Here is a 22,144-nt window from a genome sequence, read left to right on the forward strand (position 1 = left end):
TATATGTTTAACTTCATAAGAAACTGCCCACCTGATTCCCCCAGGGCTGTGCCGTTCTGCATCGTCATCAGCAATTTATTCCTCTGCTCTGCCTCCTCACGGGCACTTGGTTTTGTGCGATTATTATTCCTGTTATTATTATCATTTTAGTCACTCTTGTGGGTATGTAATAGTATCTCACTGTGGTTTTATTTGAATTTCTCTAATGATTAATGATCAAGTATCTTTTCGTGGGCTTCTTTGCCGTCCGTTCATCTTTTTCTGCCATGCTTGTTTCGCTTTTTGTTTTCTTGCCAGAGTTTCCCGTGGGAAATGCTTTCCTCACCCAGTGTCTTCACTTTAAAAATGAAGAGGAGGGGGAGCCCGGGGAGGCTCAGTGCGGGAGGCATCTGCCTTCGGCCCAGGTCATGATCTCGGCGTCCCAGGATGGAGCCCTATGTCAGGCTCCCTGCTCAGCGAGGAGCCTGCTTCTCCCTCTGCCTCTGCCCCTCCCCCTGCTGGTGCTCTCTCTCTCTCTCTCTCAAATAAATAATATCTTTTAAAAAAAGTTATAAATCAAAGTGACTGAGTGAGATTGTTCTTTCTACTCAACACAAAAGAAGAAGTATCCCGACTTACAAGGAAACAAATTAGCTCCATGGGCCTTGACCTTCCCTGGGGCATCAGGTTAAACATCGTAGATTGAATATGTACTTTGATTTTTTGATCCTGCCGAAGAAATCCTCTAAAACACTGGCACTGGAAGAGTAAGAGGTCAACTCGCCAGAACAAAGGGAAGGGAGAGGAGGCACGAGGGGAGGGCTGCTCATGAAAATTCCCATAGTCGGCCTGTGGCGGACAATGCTAGTGGCCTCCTCAAACCCTTTCTCTCTTCCTCCTTGCAGACAGAATCCCAACATCAGTGCTGGCAGTCGTGTTCCAATTAACTTGTTTCTCAGCGTCCGTTGTGCCTAAAGATGGCCGTGTGACTCTGTATACAGAAGTCTGCTGGGGACCCCAGGAAAACCCCGTTCCTGACATTGGGGCCATTCGTTCTTCTTTACTTTGTTCCTTTTCTCTCTTTCTCCTGACTTGGAATGTGCACATGCAGCTGGGGTGGAGGGGCTATCTGTGGCCATGAAACGGCTCTGAGGATGGGAGTCACCTGAGAAGCATGGTAGAGCAGAAAGATAGAAGACCGTGCTAACCTCAGGAGGCTGCTGTCATAGCCACGGATTGCTTCGTTCTGGTAAGAGAATCAAAATGCTGTTTGAGCCATTGGATGGAATTCTGTTACATGCAGCCACATGTGATCCATAGATGATGAGCTAGCACAGCAGACCCGTGAAAACCGAAGCGGAATTGATGCTCACTGACCTGTACAAGGTCAGTGAGATCTGCACTGCAGATCTCCGGAATGGCTGTGAAATTGGAGACACCAGGCATCTTTGAAAGTGGAAGTGAGGAGTTGGGTGAATACTATAGAAATCAAGTGCTGAGAATATGCTGTAAGAAACATTTAGACCCTAAGATCTTCTCCCTTGCTGCACAGAACCAGACAACAACCCAACTGCCCCTGCAGAGAGCTCAGGGAAATTAAACCAGACATGCTCTAAACCTGGTGCCTCAAGAAAGAGCAAAAAGAAAAGAAAATCATCAAGGGAGCAATACGAGAACTGTACAGTCCCAGAACGGTAGGACATCAAGTTTCCTGATCGAAAGAGCTAACTAAGTTTCTAAACAATAAATGCAAAAAAAAAAAACCCCACGTCATTTTGAAAGATCAAAATGCTGTGGATTTAGGAAGAAGGACCATAAATATTTATAGGACAGAAATAATAGAATATTCAGAAGATCAGAATTTCTCGATAGCAATACTGGAAAGCAGAAGATAATGGAGCAATGTCTGCTAAATTCTAACTAAGAAATGTTTCACCTGGAATTTTTTATTAATACAAGCAATCAAAGAAAGATGTTCAAAGATAGTTGAGATTTACAAGTCGTACCTTGCAGGCATGTTTTTTTTTTTTTGTTTTTGTTTTTTTTGTTTTTTTTAGGAGGCTCCTGGAAGATGTTCTACTTGAGCAAGAAAGTAAATCCAGAAAAAGAAAAGACAAAGGTTACAGGACACACAATAGCTAACATGGAAAGCTAAAAAGAGGTTCTCACTGAAGTTGAAGGGAGTTCTCAGGAGGGCAGAGCTGTGTCACAAGCCAAGAGATCAACCAGTCCAGATACATACAGGAGGGCAGAGATCTCCAGAAGGGATATCATCATGAAAACAACAACAACAACAACAACAAAACAAAGTAAAAATGAATGATTACCTGATCAGTGTGACTTTGCTGAGAGGAGCTTTTCAGCTTTATCAAATAATTTGGGGGAGTAGTTGGGAAGTTGTATATAAAAAATGAAGGATATGCAAAAAAAAAGTGAAGCAACAACCAAGTCCAGGAAAACCCAAAAAGTTGCGTCAGAAAGAAAAGGCCGTCTGAGTGTCCTAACTGGCCGACTTGGAAGAGTATTTATGGAGTCATTGTAATGTCAGTGCTAATTGTTGTTGTGGCTGAAGATTGCAATATAACTAAAGTATGGAGATGGTGGGCCGCGTGAAAGAGGTTAAGCGTGTGTGTGGAGTGGTGGCCAAACTGAAAAACCAAGAAATCATAAGGTATGTGAGTTAAAAATGCAGAGGTAAAGATTTAAAAAACAACTGTTAAAAGACTTGAAAAGCAAGACTCAAGGTGGGCGGGAATGGGAGGTGGGAAGGTGCGTCCTGACAACCACTGTTTATCACGAGCTTTGCAACACGATTTGAATTTTCAGACAATTAAATTTTAAAAGGAAGGAATCATAATCTGGTGAAAGTTGTGTACTCTCCCCTCTGGAGAAAATCAGTGTAAGCACACCCGAGTGTATCCTCTGAGTTGGTTTTAGGAGCTCAAGCCCCGTGGTGTGGACCTTGAGGTAGGCACCATAGGTGGTCTGAGAGTCCCCTCTTTGCTGTGTCCAGCGGCACCAATGGTGGTGGCCGTGAGCACGGGCACATGTACCAAGGAGGAATCATCTCTGGCTTTTGGCACATTTAGAGCCTAGTATGAGTGGATTTACGGTTATGCCGCCAGCCACCAGTTAACAAGGGTGGGGTCCCGACATGTCCTACTAGCAACACGGGCAGTGGCAGAAATGGAAACTGTCCCTCCAACACTGTCTTCTTCTCCTCACTGTCTTCTTCAGAGTCTTCTTGTTTTTTCTCTGGGTGGAACCCAAACCCTGGTGTTTAAAGCAGCAAACGAGCTTGGAAGCTTTCTCCAGCCAGACAATGGGTTTCCTGCTTGTCATTTCTTGTCCTGCTCAGACACTCCAATGTGCCTCCTTTGGACACTGGATGGGGGAGTCTCCGGCAGCAGGGTCCCTAGAGGGTCCCTGGGGTTCCTGCTGCCCTAGGGGAGAACGCAGAAGGGACATCCCTCTGCTCAGACTACAAGACCACGTCTGACTGTGGGTCCCATGCTGAGAAATCCGAGCTGAGCTGTTTACCTTCTGCAGGAGTTCGTGGGGCTGTCCTAACAAATCATATACATTTAGTGGCTTAAACAACAGAAATGTAATATTTCACAGTTCTGGAGGCTGGGTGTCTGTAATCCGGGGGCTGGCGAGGCCCTACTCCTTTTTAAGTCTCTGGGGGAGGACGCTTCTGTGCTTCTCTACTAGCTTTGGGTGGCTGCCGGCCGTCCTCGGCGATCCTCGGCTTGTCGACGGCTCACCACGCTCCCTGCCTCCATCTTCACGTGGCCTGCTCTTCGGTGACTCTTACACTGTCCTCCTCCCTGTGTGTCTGTGTCCCAAGTCCCTTATCTTCCGGGTCCCCCAGTCATCGTGGCCCCTTTAAACACTAACTCCCCACGCCCTCCCGCCGCGCCCGTCACCCTGTCCTGCCTTCTGTCTCTGCAGATCCGACTCCTCTAGTTACCTCATGTTAGCGGAGTCACACACTATGGGTCCCTTTGTGTCTGGCTGGCGTCACCGAGCGCCACCTCCTCGAGGTTCAACCTTGCTGCGGCAGGTGTCCGAATGTCCTTCGTTTCTAAGGCTGAGGGCGACTCCCTGGCCCGAAGGCTCCGGGTTTTGCGTCCCTCGAGGGACACTCGGTTCCTTCCTTTCTGCAGGTCTTGCGAACGACGCTGCTCTGGACACGGGTGTGCGGACAGCTCTGGGAGACCCTGCTTCCGATTCTTTCGGCTTTATGCCCGGGTTGGATTACCGACCATTTAGCAATCTACGTTTAATTGTTTCCGGAGTCGTGAAAGTTGCCTTTTAGAGCAGGGGTTTAAACCACTGTCCAAAGTGAGACGCTTAGGGCAGAAGGAAAAACGTGCCTGAATCTCGTCAGCCCTACAGAAGGGCATGATTCTGCCTCTTCAATCACGGCCAAACGATCTCACTTTTCCCAGCCTTGATTTTCTTGTCTGTGAAATGAGAGCGCGTCCATCCGCCAGGGTTGTGTGGGGCTTTGAGAACATTGAGCTTTATTGGGAAAGTGCCCAAGGCTCGTGGCTCAGAGCTGGGGTCCAAGAGCCATCCCCCGGCCCCTGTGTTTGTGCCACAGAGAGGTAAGAATGATTTTTACACACTTTCAGGACTGTAACAAAAAAAAAAAAAAAGAGGAAGACTAGACAGCAGAGTCCCTATGCTCCCTACAAACCCTAAAATATTTACACCCTAGCCCTTTATGGGAAAAGGCTTGAGACGGCCCATTTAGAGAACAGTCTCCGATTTCAGAGCTCAAGGTCAGCCTTTGCTGCATTGTGAGCCTCAAGACCTTGACCAAGCTGTTCCATCCATCTGCGCCTCGGTTTCCTCACCTGTAAAGTGGGGATAACGCCCCTCCCCCGGGCCTGCTGTCTACCCCCATCACGTCTCTGCTCAACACAGCCACACTGAGCTCCTCCTAGCCCCTTCTCTATGCATGTCTCCTGTTTTCTGGGCGGTCTGTCTCCCTAGCTAGGATGTGAGGTTCACAGGCACGGGACTTCCGTGTGCTCTGCTCCCTGATGTGTCCCCGGTGCATCCAGCAACCCTTTGCAGGGAGCGGGTACTCAGCAAATATTTGCTGAATGAGTTCTGACCCCATCAGTGGGGTTTGGGGAGAAGGAAATGATATAACACACAGAGCATGGGGAGACGGTGCTAGAGGGATGGCACAAGCCCCCCGGGGCGCATTGAAGGTACCTTCCCACAAGGCAGGTTCTTGGTGGGGGGGGGGTCTTCTCCGGGCACCGCCGTGGCCCAGCACCACTTGGTAGTGAAAACAGGAAGCATGGTAGGAAAGTCCGGCGTGCCTCCGGAGGCTGACACATGGGGTGTGGCGCCAGCAGGCTGCGGACCAGCCCAGCGATCCAAGGCAAACACGGTCAGCTTCCTGGGGACCAGCCCAACGAGTCCCCACACCTTCCTGGGCATCACCCAGGGGCCAGCCAAAGGTGCTGAAATGGCAGGTCCTGTTGCTGCAACGCGCTCGGGGACCCGGAGCTTCCCCGTGCCGCAGCCCGCGTCTGTGGAGTTGGCAAAGCGTCCCTCCACTCGGTGACACGGCCCTGGGCGCGCACCGACCCCAGCTCACTGACGGAGGCTCGGAGGCCTTCGCTGAGGCTCGCTGCTGCTGTGTGACGTTGCCGGGACTGGGTCCCAGGAGGGTACGCGGTGGGGGCTGCTCTGACACGGGGGATGGGTGCGTCGAGAAGAGGACGGGAGAGTCACTGCATCTCTGACTTTCTGGAGAAGGAGGGAAGGCAGAGCATCTCTCCTGCCATGCTGTCTAGCCATGGTGCTTCCGGAGCCGAGACAGGAACGGGGCGGGGGGTGGGGGGGGGGAGACTCTGCTCTGATGAGCGGCAGCTGAAAATCTGGAGGAAGACGCTCCGACTCGAGGGGGACCCCCCGACTCCGTCCCTAGAGACGGCCTCCCAGGGACACAGGGCTTTCGACGTCAGACCCAACAGGCGAGGAGCCCCCACGAATCTCCACGGCCTTCCGTCTTGGCTGCGCGGGGACTGACGCAAGCTCACAAATGTGCTGACCTGGTTTTCCTCGCACGGCCCCGGTTCATTCCCTGCGGTTCTCCCCAGGGCAGGCCACGCTCCCAGCACCCAGGCTGGGTGGCGCACGGGGCAGGGAGGGAGGAGGGCGGAATAGCAGAGACACACGGCTTTGTTGACAGATAAGTAAACTGATGTCACGGAACACAGGTGTCTCCCTGAACAGGAAATGCAAGAGGAGTGGCATGCCTGAGGTTTGAGAGCGATCGTGGGTACACAATCCGCTAAGACAGGCTAACAGGACAGGCCCTGGGCTCCAGGGCAGCAGAGGAGGCAGGTCAGGGAGGCCCACTGTCTGGGGCAGAGGAACCTTCTGGCAGCTTCTCTGCCGGCTCGGGGACGCGGTGAGGTTGCCGGGATGAGGAGCCAGAAAAGGAACAGCTGCCCAGGGCCGAGAGCACGATCTTCATGTCACAGGACGGCCACACTTAGACGGTGCGAACATACTGTGACCGCAGACTTTCTGCTCAGACCCCTGCTGTAGCAAGTCTACTGGGGTTAAGATCTTTGGTGCAGACGACACCTGAACATGCAAGGACAAGCTGCTGGCAGAGACCGGGGCCGGCTGGTGGGGCTCCTTACTGACCCCAGTCTGCACGGGGTCCTGTCCTCCAGGCTGTCCCCGGAGGAGGCGGCAAACTGCTCTAGGAAACAAGTGTTTCTCGAGCGTGTGTTAGAGGCCCGGCGCCCACCCAGCCCTGCAGGTGCACAGCCCCGGTGGCCCTTCCCCTATCCCCGGAACCGCGAGCTTCTGTGGCCCAACACAGAGAGGAGGAAGAACGGGATGGAGAAGCTTGTTTGTCCGAGCAGAGAGGGGCTCCCCAAAGTCACTGCGGCTGACGCCAGAGTCACTACGTGAGCTGTTGGGACAAGGTGAGATATGGGTGGTTTCTAATTTGCTTTTGGATTCTGAGCTCCTGCTATTGGGACTCCGAAGGGGGCTGTGGCCATGCTCACCGCGGCGCAAGTCCTAGAGCTCTGCCCTCGGCCCAGCCTTTGCACATCGCAGAGCAATGGGCCTCATTATTCTGCTCAGAGGGTCAAGGGGCACCGACGGCGGGCACGTCACACCCATTCACGATGGACATGGTCACGGCCAGTCTGGCTTGGGCAGCTGGTCAACCACAGGGACCCAGGCCGTCCTCGGAAGGGGCCCGGCCAGTGGCCTCTAGTGTGGGGAACACGAGCTAATGTGGAAGTGACCGGGAGGTCAGGCACGACCAGCTGTGCCACGCAGACACTCCCTGTGCGGGAGCCCAAGGCCAGAGCCAGGCATTGTGCAAGCAGAGGGTGACGGGGTGGGGGACAAAGGTGTGACGGGTCTGGGTGAGAGAGAAACAAGAGCCTTCCCGCTCCCACCAGTGCCTGCTGCGTCTGGGCCGTTTGGGAAGGTGAAGACTGCTGGTGTCTCAGTGCTGGGAGCCGAGTGTGCCAGAACCGTGGGGACGCAGGAAGGAGGCATTTGTGGTGCGTGCCGTCTTCGAGGGTCTTGCGCACTTGGATGGGATTCTCAACTTCCCTCCTCCTAACGGTGCCCCAACAGGCAGCGGGTCGTCCGGTGTCGTCAGGTCCCAGATCCGCTCATCTGCCCTGACCTCTCCTCCTTATGCTACTGTCTAGGTTGACCGCACTGCTTTTCATCGAGACCATCACTTTGGAAAAACGCATCTCCTTGGGTCTATCACTCCTTCTTCTGGACTCCATTCCTGGCTCTGACTGTGGGTAAGTTCCTTAAACTCCAGCTCATGTCTCTGGGTGGTCATGAGCTCGAGGGATTTAGGGTGTGCAAAGGCCCAGAGCAGAGCCCGGGCCACAGGAAGGACTGAGTACCAGTTGGCTATGTTTAAGATCGCTGTGGTCTCTCCTGCGGCACGGGAGCCAGCAAGCTGTTGAAAACATAGCTAATCACGTCGCCTTCTGCTTTTAGGTCCATAAAAAATTATTCCCCAAAAGGTTCTGTGAAAGGGTCCAGTGTGATCCTCTCCAGTAACTGAGACCAAAATAGTCTGCCCGGGGATGTAAGAGAGAACACAAAAGAATCACAGGGATTTCCCTCCAAAAAGGGAGAGAAACTATTTCATGGCTCTCGGTTCCGGGAAGGAATTATTGGCATAGAATTCATGGAAGGACTCAACAAAGACACGAGTATGTTTTTCTACATAGAAGGAAAATGTCATGGGGGTAGAAATGATACAAGGTCAAAATAAGTGGAAAATTTTGCAAATATATCAGCATAAATATGACAAAAAAAGGGTTGAACTTCTTGATATACAGCAGAACTCTTACCAATGAGTATGAAAAACACACTCCACCAAAACCAAACAAACAAACAAAAATCCACAGTCAAAAAGCATACAATTTGCAGAATTCCAAAAATGCTGATCACACAGGTCATGTTTCTGGAGGACCCTGGCCCTAGACACCAAGCTGAGTGTTTTGCATGTACGTGTTGATTCGGTCCTCACAAGGGCTCCATGAAGTGGGCCCACCTGACCCCTGGTTTGTTAATGCACAAGGAGGCCAGAATTTCCCCCAGGTCCCCCGGTTCTAATCAACAGAGCCAAGAGCTGAGCCTCTCTTGGACTCTGAAGCCTGGAACCATTATGCTATATAATTGAATTTTTAAAGTAAGCCAATTTTTAAAGATATAATCTCACGAAGAGTCAAACGCAAATCAAACCACTTGAAGTGGCATCTTCAGCGATGAGACCAACATATGGTTTTGAAATGACAGCATCCACTCGGGGTGGGACATGTACACCTACACACCGGGGCCTGAGAAGAAGTTGCACAATCTGTTTGGAAAGCAATTCTGAGATATGTAGGAAGAGCCTTAACAAGTGTCCTTCCTAGGGGACGCCTGCATGGCGCAGTTGGTTAAGTGGCGGACTCGTGGTTTCGGCTCAGGTCATGATCTCAGGACCAGGAGATAAAGCCCCGCACCCAGCCTGCCCCGGGTGTGGAGCTGACTTGAGGGTCTCGTTCTCCCGCTCCCTCTGTCCCTCCCCCTCTACCCACCCCCCCTCCCTGCTTGTGCATTTGCAGTCGCTCTAAATAAATAAATAAACAAATCATTTATTTATTTATTTATTTATTTATTTATTTATTTATTTATTTGACAGACAGAGATCACAAGTAGGCAGAGAGGCAGACAGAGAGAGAGGGGGAAGCAAGCTCCTGCCAAACAGAGAGCCCGATGCGGGGCTCAATCCCAGGACCCTGAGGTCATGACATGAGCCAAAGTCAGAGGCTTTAACCCATTGAGCCACCCAGGTGCCCCTAAATAAATCCTTTAAAAAATGTTCTTCCTCTATGACCCGGGGATCCTAGAAATCTATTGTAAAGAAGCAGAGACGTGGTCAAAGATTGCGAATCCAGAGGGTTTATCACAGCATCACTTACATACAAAAGTTGGAAACAACGCACCTACCTACCACGACCTGAGAGAACAAATCATGGTGCCTCTGGGGGGGTGGGATATTGCACATCCTTCTTACAGCACTTTTTTTTTTTTTTTTTTTTGAGGGACCCGGGAAGAGCTCGCAGAATTGTGCGAGCAGACGGATGGTGCTGTGAGATTCAGAAGTGAAGACGTTTAAACCGGGTTTGGGGGAGTAAAGGGGGAAATTCCCAAGCAAAGGAGGAAAATGCTCCAGACAGAATTCAAGGTGAACGAGGACCAGAGGCCTGAGAGAGCCTGGCGTCCTGGGTTTGTGAAGTGGCCCTGCAGGGGCCCGGCCGCCCAGGGCAGTGGCGGGCGGTGGGCAGGAAGAATCAGTTAGGAAAGCTGCGCAAGGGCCCGGGAACCAACCAGCCTTTTCAGCGATAAGGAAACAGGGGTTTTTTAAAATCTGCCACCACCACCCCCCCAATAAATTCTGCAGGTACAGACAATCTGGAAACTCCAGCAGGTAATAAACGGGAGGAAACAACGTTGCTCTCATCTCGCACGCGGTGCAAGTGTTTATCACCGCAACATTCTGTTCTAGGCATGGATGGATAGGCGGATATTTTACAAAAGGAATAACTGGAGTTTTTAACGTAACATCAATAATTCTTCATGATTCTGGGGGCACCTGGATGGCTCAGTGGGTTAAAGCCTCTGCCTTCGGCTCAGATCATGATCCCAGCATCCTGGGATGGAGCCCCGCCTTGGGTTCTCTGCTCGGCCAGGAGCCTGCTTCCCCCTTTCTCTCTGCCTGCCTCTCTGCCTACTTGTGATCTCTGTTTGTCAAATAAATAAATAAAATCTTTTAAAAAATTAATTCTTTATGATTCTGTCTCCCCTCACCAGAGTGTGAACAACTCAAAATTAGGAACCGTGTCATGCTTTCCCAGCATCGGGACGATTCCTGTGGGTGGGTGGGTAGGACTTTCTTCTGCGACATCATATTTACAAAATCCGCCCCCCAACTTCTCCCCACCTTGAACAGCCTTGCCTCCTACTAAGGAGCGCTTGCAAAAGGCCTCAATTTCTCTATCCTGGAAATGGTGAGAGCTTGTATGACAAACAGATGTGGGGACCCATTCAGGACCCGCCCCCCAAGTTGGCATAACGATTATTCTAAGTTAAGACATTTGAGATTCAACAGAGGCAGAACAAAGCCTCTTTGGAGCTTCCCTTAGTTGACGAAAAGCAGCAACTTCTGAGAAATGAGGCTGTCATATATCCCCTCCCTGGGGACATACAGCCCTGAAGAAGACAGGAAGACCATTCATACCTGTTAAAGCAAACATTATCGCAAATTCTCTCCTGCCTGTTCTCCTAAAAACTCCTTTGTCGTTCCTAAAGAAACCTATTTGTTTTCCCCACAGAAAAAGAAGCCCATCGAAGCTGTTTCTTCCCTTTCCTTATTCCTCCAAAGTTAGCGGTGTCCATTTTTGACCATAAGCAGTTCAGGAGTCCGCTACTGCTGTGTTGGATCCCACACACATAGGAAAATCCCTCCCATTGATGGCTTTAATATACAAGAACCTGAGAGGGTAGGGAAAAAGCTTTTCCTCCCCTACACAGGCAATGGCCCCAACATACACGGCAAGAGAATGAACCACAACTTCTGTACCATCAGCCCAGAATGGTCAGAACTCGGTCAGTGAGTGCCAGCTTTCCTAACTTGGGTCCTCGCTTCTAATTTAGGGCCAACCGGAGAAAGTCAAATATGCTCCCCTAACAAAACACAAAGGATGCCCCACTTCTGGGAGCCTGCTCCCGCTTCCCGTGGTGACAGCCTCCACCCAGGGCACAATAAAGCTCTCCTTGCTTCCCCCCATGAAGCGTTCCCGGTCCCCTGCCTGCCTTTGAGTCTCTGCTGAACGCACATGATGGTGACTGACGCCCCTCATAGCGCAAGACCTAAACATGCAGACTTTTTGTGTTCTCTTTTGGGTGTCGTCATCATTCCCACAATGGGGATAATAATCGCTTCACCCATGTCGGGCTCTGACAGTAACTGCTAGGCAAGGAGCCTTCCCAAAGGCACCTGTCCACCCCCTGGAGCCATTGGACAAGCCGGAGAAGATTTGGCAGATGTGTATGTTCTTGGAAATGCTCTTTCCACCAGCCACTCCTCAACAGAGACAGAGTGAGGAGTGAGGGCGAGAAAACACTACATCTGGGGGTTGAGAGATTCTAGCAATCGGCAGGAAGGTACAGGGTAGCTTTTACACACTTGGACTCTGGATTCAGAGCTGGATTCAAATCCTAGCTGTGCCAGTCAATAACCTTTGGCAGATACTCCCCTTCTTGCTAAAACAGGCCTAGGATGAGTGCCTGCCTCCTGATCTGCGTGGACTTGAAGGAGAGGGCAGGCGAAGGCTTGGCCCAGCCTCAGGAGGGCCGCACACATGCACTGCTCCCGGGTCCAGGGGAGCCCCTCACCTGCCATCCGACCTGGGCCAGCCCATGGCTCCAGGCTAGGGCTGAGCCTGGGAAAGGCATTTCCAAAGCAGCATCCAAAGGCCTGGTGGGCGCGGGAAGTGCAGATCGGAATGCTTATCTGCCCACATCAGCAGAAGGAGAGAGGCTGCCAGCTCTTGCTGGGGGGACAGGATGCGGTAGGAAGCAGGTTAGGGTTCTTGGAAAGGCGAAGACCCCAGAGCAGAGCCTCACTTCTGCCCTGCACGTGCCAGGAGGGCTCAAGGGGGAGGGTCCCTGGGGACAAGGGAGCCTCCTGTTGTTGGCTCAGACCTCAGGCCTGGGCCCCTGGTCTGGCTGGAAGCAGAACTTTTCTGGATCTCAGCCTCGCCTTCCAGGAGAGCAGGAATCATCTTTGCCTTCCTGCCCTGCAGCGAGCTGGTGTGTGTAGAGTGATGGAAAATCACCGTGTGAAATGACATATGGGTGTGAAATTCTTCTTTCTCAAGACTGATTTATTTATTTTAGAGTAAGTGTGAGGTGAAGGGGCACAGGGAGACGATCCAAGCAGACTCCAGTCTGAGCGTGGAGCCCAACACAGGGCTCCATCCCACAAGCCGTCAGACCACAACCTGAGCCTAATCCAAGAGTCAGATGCTTTCCAACTGAGACACCCAGATGCCCCTGGGTCTGAGGTTCTTGTTGATGTCCAGACTGGTTACCTCTGCTCTCTAGAGATGGGGGTAAGGTATCTCCAAGAATAAGGGTTTCAGAATTAGCCGGGTTTGAAGGGTTCCCATGGACCCCCACCTCCTTTGCTTTAACAAACTCCCACTTGGAAAGACAAGGGGCACCCCCCAGTTACCTGAATTTTTAACCTGCCAGAAGCCATGGAGCAGATACTGGGATGATTGGGCCCAGTCCAGGGGGTTCCCCAGGTGTGAGGGGTCCGGTTACGATGTCTACAACCTCATAGCCAAGGGGAAAGACGGTTTCAAATCCAAGTGGAGAGAATCCACAGTCTTGCCTTCAGATGAAACGTGACCTCTAGCAGGGCGTGACCACCGTATTTGTTTCCTGTGGTGGCTGTAACAAATACCACACATCTGGTAGCTTAAAACAGCACAGGAGTGTTCTCTTATAGTCCCAGAGGTCTGAAATGAGTGGGAAAGGGGCCACATCAAGGTGCTGGCAGGGCTGGCTCCTTCCAGAGGCTCCGGGAGAAGTCTCACCTCTCCCAGCATCCACAAGCTCCTGGCTGCACCTCTCTGACCATTGTGAATGCTGCTAACTTGCCTCTTCCTCTAACTTGACCCTTCTGCCTCCCTCCCTCCTATAAGGAGCCTGGAGATGATGCTGGGTCCACCTGGATAATCCAGGAAAACTTCCCCATCTAAGGTCTTTAATTTAATTCAGTCTGTAATGTCCCTGTTGCCATGTAAGGAAACATATTCAGGGTGTGAGGATAAGGACATGGACGTTTGGGGGGGGTCATTATTCTCTCTACTACACCCACAGGGGAAAGTAACAGGACTGCCTTTGGGGTATAACTGAGGGATGAAAGGGCCACCCATGGGCCATGGCATTTGCTTGCTCTGTGGGTCTCAGGAGTAGCTCTTCAGAAGTGGGAATTTCAGCCAGAAGAGTTTCATGTCTATACCATCTAATGAAAGATAGCACCCGAGCCAGGTTGGCGGAACAAACTTCTTCCTAGAACCGAATCCAAGCACACATGTGTCAGCCCTGGGCATCAGAAAGCACACCTCTCTCTCTGTTTTCCACCTGCAGTGGCCAAGGGCCCAGTGTGGGTCAGAACCCATGAAGGGTGGGCACCTCTGTGGGGGTGAAGAAGCGTCCTCCAGGTCTCTGGCTTTCTGCGCGTCCAACCTGGCTCCGGAGCAGAATTTGGAGGATGTTTGCTGGCACCTGGTGGTGGTGTCTTCTCCTGGTGGTCTTCTCCTGAGACCTGACATCCTACATACACCTGGGGCAGGGCTGTCCTGAGGTTGCTGCAGGCTGGAGGTATGTCTCCAAGAAGCATCCTGTGGGCCATGGAGAGCAATTACTTCAAGCTTTTTAAGAAATACATGTTCTTGGTGGACACAGATGCTGCCATGGTTTGGCATCTGTCTGTTCACACTCTAACACAGAAGTAAGGGGACACCACCTTCCAACCTGGCTTGGAGCACATCTCTGGCCAGGAAACTGAGTGGAGACAGGACCCCCCCCCCCCCCGCCCAATGTCCTCCATGGGGTGCAGCATGAGGCAGCGTGGAAGAACACAGAGGGGAAAGGAAACGGGTTGGTGGGAGCTGTGTGGAATGACCGGGTCCCCGGGACAATCTGATGGCTCTCTTGCATTTAGAATATCTGGGCTGTGGCAACAATCACCACCTGTCCATTAGGAGCCTACCCTCTTATAACTATCCTAGAGAGAGTTCACTGCAAGTAGTGGAAAGGAATAAAAGAGGTAAAGCAGAAATGGTAGAGGGTAGAGCGTTGACCAAAGCTGCCTCGGCAGGACACCTCCGCAGCAGCTGTTGACCAGGTGCTCGGAAGCGCCATGAGAACCCGGGCATCCAATACACAGTAGCAACGGGAGTGGTGGGACCATCCAAAGGAAGCGTGTTAGTTATTTTTTAAGACACCAGCTACATATGTCAGAGTCAGGCAGTCAAGGCGGTGACTCTGGGAATAGAGATCCCGGTCTCTAGCTTTGCTGCAGGAATGTGACACATCTGCCATAAGACGGACAGTTGGCTTGCCAGGATGGCCCGGCCGTCTTCTGCTCCCGGGATCCTCTGGGCTCTGGGTGTGGCCACACACCACAGATGCTTAGTCAGCCCTGGGAGAAGGCGGTGTGAGTGAGGCCGCACCAGGGAAAGGGCAGGGACTTTCCGGGAGGGCCCAGCAGGCGTCAGCAGGCACCATCAGCCTTGTGCATGTGGCCGCCATGTTTGCTTTGCCCAAGTGGAGTTCCTGGGGGTCTAGGCGATGTCATTAGACATCTTTCTTGGCTTGACTCCCGCCCCCACACCTGCTTTTTTTTTTTTTTTTTTTTGAGAGAGAGCACATGTGGGAGTGGGGAGGAGCAGAGGGAAAGGGAGAGAGAATCTCAAGCAGGCTCTATGCCCAGCACGGAGCCCGATGCAGAGCTCGATCCCACAACCCTGAGATCATGACCTGAGGTGAAATCAAGAGCCAAACGCCCATCTGACAGAGCCACCCAGGGGCCCCTGAAGATTTGAAACAAAATCATTTAACCACAGGGCACTCTTGCCCACACGCCTCTATCTCGCTAGAGTCAGATACCACCCACCTTTTCCATATGGCTCTCCAACGTCCCCCCAGTCCCGCCAGCAACCCCCACTCACTGGTTGGCCCTATCACGGGGACCACGAATACATTTCATTCTTCAAGGCAAGATGAAAACCCCTTGTCTTTAAATCTGAAATCCAAAATAAACAGAAAAGCTTTCTCTGTACCTCAGTTGATGGCAAAATCTGACCTGAAATGTGGCTCCTTTTTGACCAGAAATGACTATAAAAATATCATTTATGCCATATACTGATCCCTTTCAGGGTGAAGGCTCTAGATTCTCTTGCAGAAATACTACTAGAGGACCGCACCAGACCCACTGGGGGTGGGGGGTTACCCAGTACCTACACCACTTTTCCTTCTTGAAATCCAAAGATCCTGAACACCTCTGCCCCTAAGTGTGTAGAGGGAGCAGGGCAGGTACAATAGGAGAGGCTCGTGGGCTTCCAACCGAGAACCTCTCCCACCTGGTGCTCACGGTAAGCCTCAGTGATCTTCAGGATCGCCGTTGGATGAGTGGCTTAGATCATCCCCATTTTACAGATGAGAACACTGAGATACGCAGAGGTAAGTTGCTCAAGGACATAGCCAGAATTTGAACTCAGGCATTCTGCTTCCAAGGTCTCTGCTCTGAACCAACATGCCGTGCATGATACCTGACCTCAGGTAGCAAAATACACACTTTCCAAATTCATGCTGGGGCCGTGGTTTCCTAATGGCATGTGTAGAGTAAGCTTTCCCAGAGATTCCAGCCAGGCTAGGAAAATGTGCCCAGCTCTAACCATCTAGCCGACTGATTCCCAAGGATGCACAGAGGCTCTGGCTAGGTCACCTGCCACGTAAATCCCCAAGACATTCGGAGGTGGGCACAAAAATTGGGCGAGGATCCTTTAACTCAAGTGGTCGCTGGTGAGAAGACCCAAGTAAGGGCATCCGTTGGTTCTCCCAGAACAGGGTGACGGAAGGCTCACAGTCGCTGCATTCAGCCGGAGGAAGGTGTGAGCCCAGGTCGGTCACTCAAGCCACGTGTCCCACACAGCGACACCCAGGCCCCCTGAGCTGAGCTGCAGTGCCCTCTACACCGACGGCCAGCATGAAACCCTCATGCTTCCGAGGACTGAACCAGTGCAGAGCCTTGACAGCAGAAAGAGCAGACAGCTCTGCTCCTCCCCTTCTTTGGCTGCTCAGAAGACACACCTGCGTCCGGCCCGCCCTCCTCTTACTCCTGCTATTTCTCTGGCATCACCTGGCCCGAGGGTCTCTTCCAAGAAGGCTAGTTAGCCAAGGCAGCTGATGGCTTGTCTTGGGTCTCCTTGGCAAATTTGCCTCCAAAGCATTAAATACAGGGCTTTCCACCGCCTTCACCTACTGGTTTCCCCTTGCCTTTGCCTAGACCGGGTGGTGTCCCTCCCCACGAGGACCACACTGCCGTTGGCACTGTGGCTGCAACCCGCACACCCCCCTGCCTTCCTGCTTCTGAAAATAGCATCAATCCATGGCTTTGATGGAGCTGGGGCCCTGGCAGCTGAAGTCCGCTGGTTCAGGTGGGCTCAGCAAGGGAGCCCGTGGTGCCCACTCCAGATCTAAAAGGATTCTGGCTTTGGAGCAGTGACCATGTCACTGAAGACGGTAAGTTCCGTGGTGGAGTTCAGAGCCACATTGGCAGGACTGTGGCGCCCAGAGGTGCAGCTGTGTGGGTCCCCTTCCCTGGGGCAGGGGCTTCACCAGAAGTCCCTCCTGCAGAGTCAGTGAGGAGGGGGTGCTCAGGGGTGCCCTTGGCGGGACCTGAATCCTCCATGCTCCGGGAGGTGGCCCTGAGCCTGAGAAACTGAGGATTGGAGAGGCCGAGGAACTGATGACCCGGATCTCTTTCAGGGGACACATCTGACCCTCCCTGGAGGCAGTGGGTGACACACTCCTGCTCGCAGCTCCTTCGAGGGGCCCCGTGGGCTCCCTTGGTGCTTCCCTGTCTGGAATTTGGGATCGCACGCATGTCCCCACCTCTCCCACAGCTTCCTCCATCCACCTTCCCTTCCCCCGCTCCCCCTGCCCGTGACTTTGGGGCAGACACACAAACCTTGAACATTGGTGACCTGGGCGGGGGGGTCTGGGAGGCTGGAGGTGGAGGTGGGAAGGGGGCTTCTCACCTATTGAATCACAAACAATTTGTTTATTGTAGTAAAACACACATAACACAAACTTTACTATTTTAAGCTTTTTAAAGTACGGGTCAGTGGTGTTACGTACACTCACACTGCTGTGTAGCCGTCTCCGTCATCCACGTCGGGACTCTGTTCATTCTGCAAAACAGACCCTGTGTCCCCATGAAGCGCTGACTCGCCAGCCCTTCCCCCAGCCCCAGGCTCCCATTGTCTTCCTTTGGGTCTCTCTGCACTGGACTCTGCTAGGCGCCTCGTGGGGGTGGGATCCCACAGTATTTGTCCTTCTGTGACTGCTGATTCCATGCAACACAGTATCCTCCAAGATCATTCACGTTGTAGCCGGTGTCAGAAGAGACCACATTTTACGCACCCACTCGTCCGTCCACGGACCCAAGTCTGCTTCTGCGTTTTGGCTCTAGTGAACACCGCTGCTATGAGCGTGGTGAGTCCCTGCTTTTGCTTCCAAGTACACACCCAGAAACAGACTTGCTGGGTCACTGGTAACCATTTCATCTTTTGAAGCACTGACCTATGGTTTTCCCCAGTGCCTGCACCATTTCGCATTCCCACCAGCAAGGCACGAGGCCTGCGATTTCTCCGCAGCCTCGCCAACACAGTACTTTCTCTTTTTATCACAATGACCACCCCTGAGAGTGCGAGGGCTATTTTGAATGCCCCCACCCCACTGATTTCTGGGTTTTATGTTCCAAACAGTTCCTGAAGCTTGTTTTTGTAAAATGACTTCGAAGTCGACTTACGAGCCACACGCAAGCCCAGGGCTACCGATGGCCCCTACTGCTTGATCGTCTGTCTGTCTGATTCATCAGTGTCTGTACATATGTTGGCCTTTTCCAAAAGTCAAATCCACAAGTTCAAGCAGCCCCTGAAGTGAGAGGTAAAAAGCATCCACCGTGGGCTCTGCCTCGCATGGTCAACCCTCGCGGCAGTGTATTCCCGAAGGCCCGTGACGACCAGCCACGATGGTGTGGCCCGGCCACACACAGTGGATGCCCAGTGGCTCTGGAACCTGGTCCCCAGGCTGAAGGCTTGAAAGCGCTCGAGCTGGCGCTCCCTGGGGCCTTTGGCTCTGCGAGCGAATGGAGCTGCCCTGCTCGTAAGTCCTGGTTCTCGCTCTGGTTCCAGGAGCTACGAAGACGAGTCAGAAACGCCAGCATTAAATCTCATGCCAGTTTTCATTCTTCTTACTGTGTTTTTTTTTAATATACAATGTTCTTCACAAGCTGTAAGTTCCCCTTTGGCCTCCCTTCCCCTCCCCCCTTCCCTTCCCCGGTGGAGGAGGCACTGTGTTGGGATTCCGGGGAATTCAGCAGAGAGCTGTGCTCCCTGCCCTCGAGAAGTTCACCTGTAGTAGGTGTCGGAAAAGGCAAAATAGTGCTGGACCCCGTCAAAGCGGGAAGGACAGGTTTAATCGGAATGCGGCCTACAGCAGGGAGGAGGGTCCCAAGGGCACCGTGTGGAGGTGACCCGGCATCTGCAAGGGAGGAGGAGGGAGAGGGAAGCAAGTGGGCTCCGCAGGCTCAGGGAGGAGCTCATCCCCCTGGGAACCCCACCGGTTTGCTCACCAGCACATGCAGGGGCCCCATCTTGAGGTGCCGGCTGGAACAAACCGCGAATTCTTCCGGCAGTCTTAGCTTTTCTCAGGGAGGCAGGGTGAGGGGCCGGGGTCCTCCCTCCGTGGCTTTCGCTCTCAGGTGCACTGTTAGCATTTGTTCAGGTCCAAGTTTGAGTCCTGGTGGGGAAGAGGGCTCAGAGGAGCCTGGCTACTTTGGACAAGGAGAGAGTCTTTGTCACAGGCATTCAGGAGCTTGCAAACACACAGAGCCTCTGGGATGGGAAAACCCTAATGTTGTCCTAGGGTTGGGTATGAGGCTGGGCACCTGAGATGCTGTGCAGGCAGAAGTACCCACGGACGCGCAAGCCCTTTCACTATTGACAGCATCACGTACACATCTGGCTCCCCCTTCGGGGAAACAGTCATGGTTGCTCGCCAACAAGGTGTGGGTTAAGTTCAGGGAACAGTGGCTGTGCACCCCGAAGCCAAGACCAGACCACCCCACCCTCTACCACCTACCGGCTGATTAGGGAGCCAAAGAGCCAGTGACGCCTGGTACCCGCGCTCCGGGCTCTGAAGGTCTGTCGTGGGCATCCCCGGCTATCAGCTGATGGCCATGTCCATGGGCATGGGACCTGTCCTGAGGCTGGCGCTGGACATTCTGCAGCGTCCATGGCCAACGAGCCATCCTCACAGGGGCCGTGTGTGGCTCACGGTCCCGACACCAGCTCAGCCTGGACCACGTGCATCAGACTGGGGGTGGGTCCCAGGTGGTACCCAGAGGCCGGGTGTGTGGCTGGGAGAGCTTCCAGGCACAGGAGACAGGAAGAGGCAGAAGCAGCCCGGCAGTTGGCGGGGTGGGGTCCTAGGGGGGTGTCGAGGTCGTCCTGGAAGTGAGCAAAGCAGGAGGAAGGGTCAGCGGGTCGAGGGTGTAGGAAGTTTGAGGGCAGGGCACGGAGGAAGGAATTGCCGTTTGGGAGATGTGCTGGGAGCTGGGGAAATGCCACGGGCCTGGGGCCCAGGGTGGGCTCCGACACCTGGAAAAGCCTGGAGTGTCCAGGAGTATCTGGTGAGTATTGGAGCCTAGATATTCTAGCTCTGGAGAAGCAGGGAAACTTGACAGGGGCCTAGACACTGGGAATGTGGTGGAGACAGATGCTAGATCACGTACATGATGTGTTTCTTAAGGAACTGAATGTGCAGGTTGATGTGGTGCCACTGGGCTAGTCCAAGGGCCCTCGGTCCCATCCCAGGCTTGGTCCTGGTGGTCGACCACAAGACAGCGACCAGAGACAGCTTCATCCTAACCCCTGGAGTGGGACTTTATGTGGCCAGAAAAGGACTCTGTGCAAGGATGATTCAGTTAAAAATCTTGAGACGAGCAGATGATCCTGCATCTTGTGGGTGGACCCTAGAGGCCAACGCATGCGTCCATCTAAGGAAGAAACAGAGGGAGACCTGACTACAGGGGAGGCGGTGGCCACGTGACCGGGGAGGCAGAGCCTGACGGGACGTGGCCACAGGCCTGGGGGGTGCAGGTGGACCAGACACTGGACCAGGTAAGGAAGGACCGTCCCGTACAAGCCCGTGATTCAGCATCTCTGTATGTCAGGGTGCGCTCAGCTCGAGGACAGCCACCGTCCGTCCCCACACCGTGCTGTGTCAGCAATGAGCTCTATTCCCGGCGCCTTTCACACCCTGACTCCCTCCCTCCCTCCCTGGAATTCTCTGACTTCCACTCCCCCCACCCATTTGTCTCCCCCATGCCTCGACCCCTGCCTGCCTCTCCCCTCCAACAAGTACCACTTGTTCTCTGTTATAGGTCTAATTCTTTATTATTATTATTATTAACATGTAATGTATTATTTGCCCCATGGGTACAAGTCCGTGAATCATCAGTCATACACACTTCACGGCACTCACCATAGCACATGCCCTCCCCACTGCTCATCACCCAGACGCCCTATCTTACGCCCCCACCACTCAGCAACCCTTAGTTTGTTTCATGAGATTAAGGGTCTCCTATGCTTGGTCTCCTTCCCGATCCCATCTTGTTTCATTTTTTCCCTCCCTGCCCCCCACAACCCCCTGCTCTGCCTCTCAACTTCCTCATATCAGGGAGATCATATGATAATTGTCTTTGGCTGATTGACTTATTTCGCTCAACATAATACCCTCTAGTTCCATCCACGTCGTTGCAAATAGCAAGATTTCATTTCTTTTGATGGCTGCGTAGTACTCCATTGTGTGTAGATATCCCACATCTTTATCCATTCATCTGTGGATGGACACCTAGATTCTTTCCATAGTTTGGTTATTGTGGAAATCACTGCTGTAAACATTCAGGTGCACGTGCCCCTTTGGATCACTACATTTGTATCTTTAGGGTAAATACTCAGTGCAATTCCTGGGTCGTAGGGTAGCTCCTTTTTCAACTTTTTGAGGAATCTCTATGCTGTTTTCCAGAGCAGCTGCATCAGCTTGCATTCCCACCAACAGTGTAGGAGGATCCCCTTTCTCAACATCCTTGCCAGCATCTGTCATTTCCTGACTTGTCGATTTTAGCCATTCTGACTGGTGTGAGGTGGTATCTCTTTGTGGTTTTGATTTGCATTTCCCTGATGCTGAGTGATGTGGAGCACTTTTTCATGTGTCTGTTGGCCATCTGGATGTCTTCTTTGCAGAAATGTCTGTTCATGTCCTCTGCCCATTTCTTCATTGGATTATTTGTTCTTTGAGTGTTGAGTTTGCTAAGCTCTTTATAGATTTTGGACACTAGCCCTTTATCTGATATGTCATTTGCAAATATCTTCTCCCATTCTGTCAGTTGTCTTTTGGTTTTGTTGACTGTTTCCTTTGCTGTGCAAAAGTTTTGATCTTGATGAAATCCCAAAAGTTCATTTTTACCCTTGCTTCCCTTGCTTTTGGTGATGTTCCTAGGAAGACATTGCTGTGGCTGAGGTCGAAGAGTTTGCTGCCTATGTTCTCCTCAAGGATTTTGATGGATTCCTATCTCACATTGAGGTCTTTCATCCATTTGGAGTCTATTTTTGTGAGTGGTGTAAGGAAATAGTCCAGTTTCATTCTTCTGCATGTGGCTGTCCAATTTTCCCAACACCATTTGTTGAAGAGACTGTCTTTTTTCCATTGGACCTTCTTC

General features: G+C 52.3%; 1 protein-coding gene and 1 long non-coding RNA gene across 2 annotated transcripts in view; both read left to right on the plus strand.

The window, feature by feature from the left end:
- Positions 1–22,144, plus strand: part of TMPRSS2 (transmembrane serine protease 2) — a 302,633-nt gene that overhangs the window by 93,809 nt on the left and 186,680 nt on the right. The gene's annotated exons all lie outside the window — the stretch shown is intronic.
- On the plus strand, positions 5,312–10,342 carry LOC309846972. Its single transcript, XR_014302223.1, has 4 exons — positions 5,312–5,675; positions 7,698–7,799; positions 9,603–9,745; positions 9,962–10,342. It is a non-coding gene; the product is annotated as an uncharacterized lncRNA (long non-coding RNA).

Source organism: Mustela nivalis, assembly GCF_964662115.1.
Source record: "Mustela nivalis genome assembly, chromosome: 1".
NCBI lineage: Eukaryota > Metazoa > Chordata > Mammalia > Carnivora > Mustelidae > Mustela > Mustela nivalis.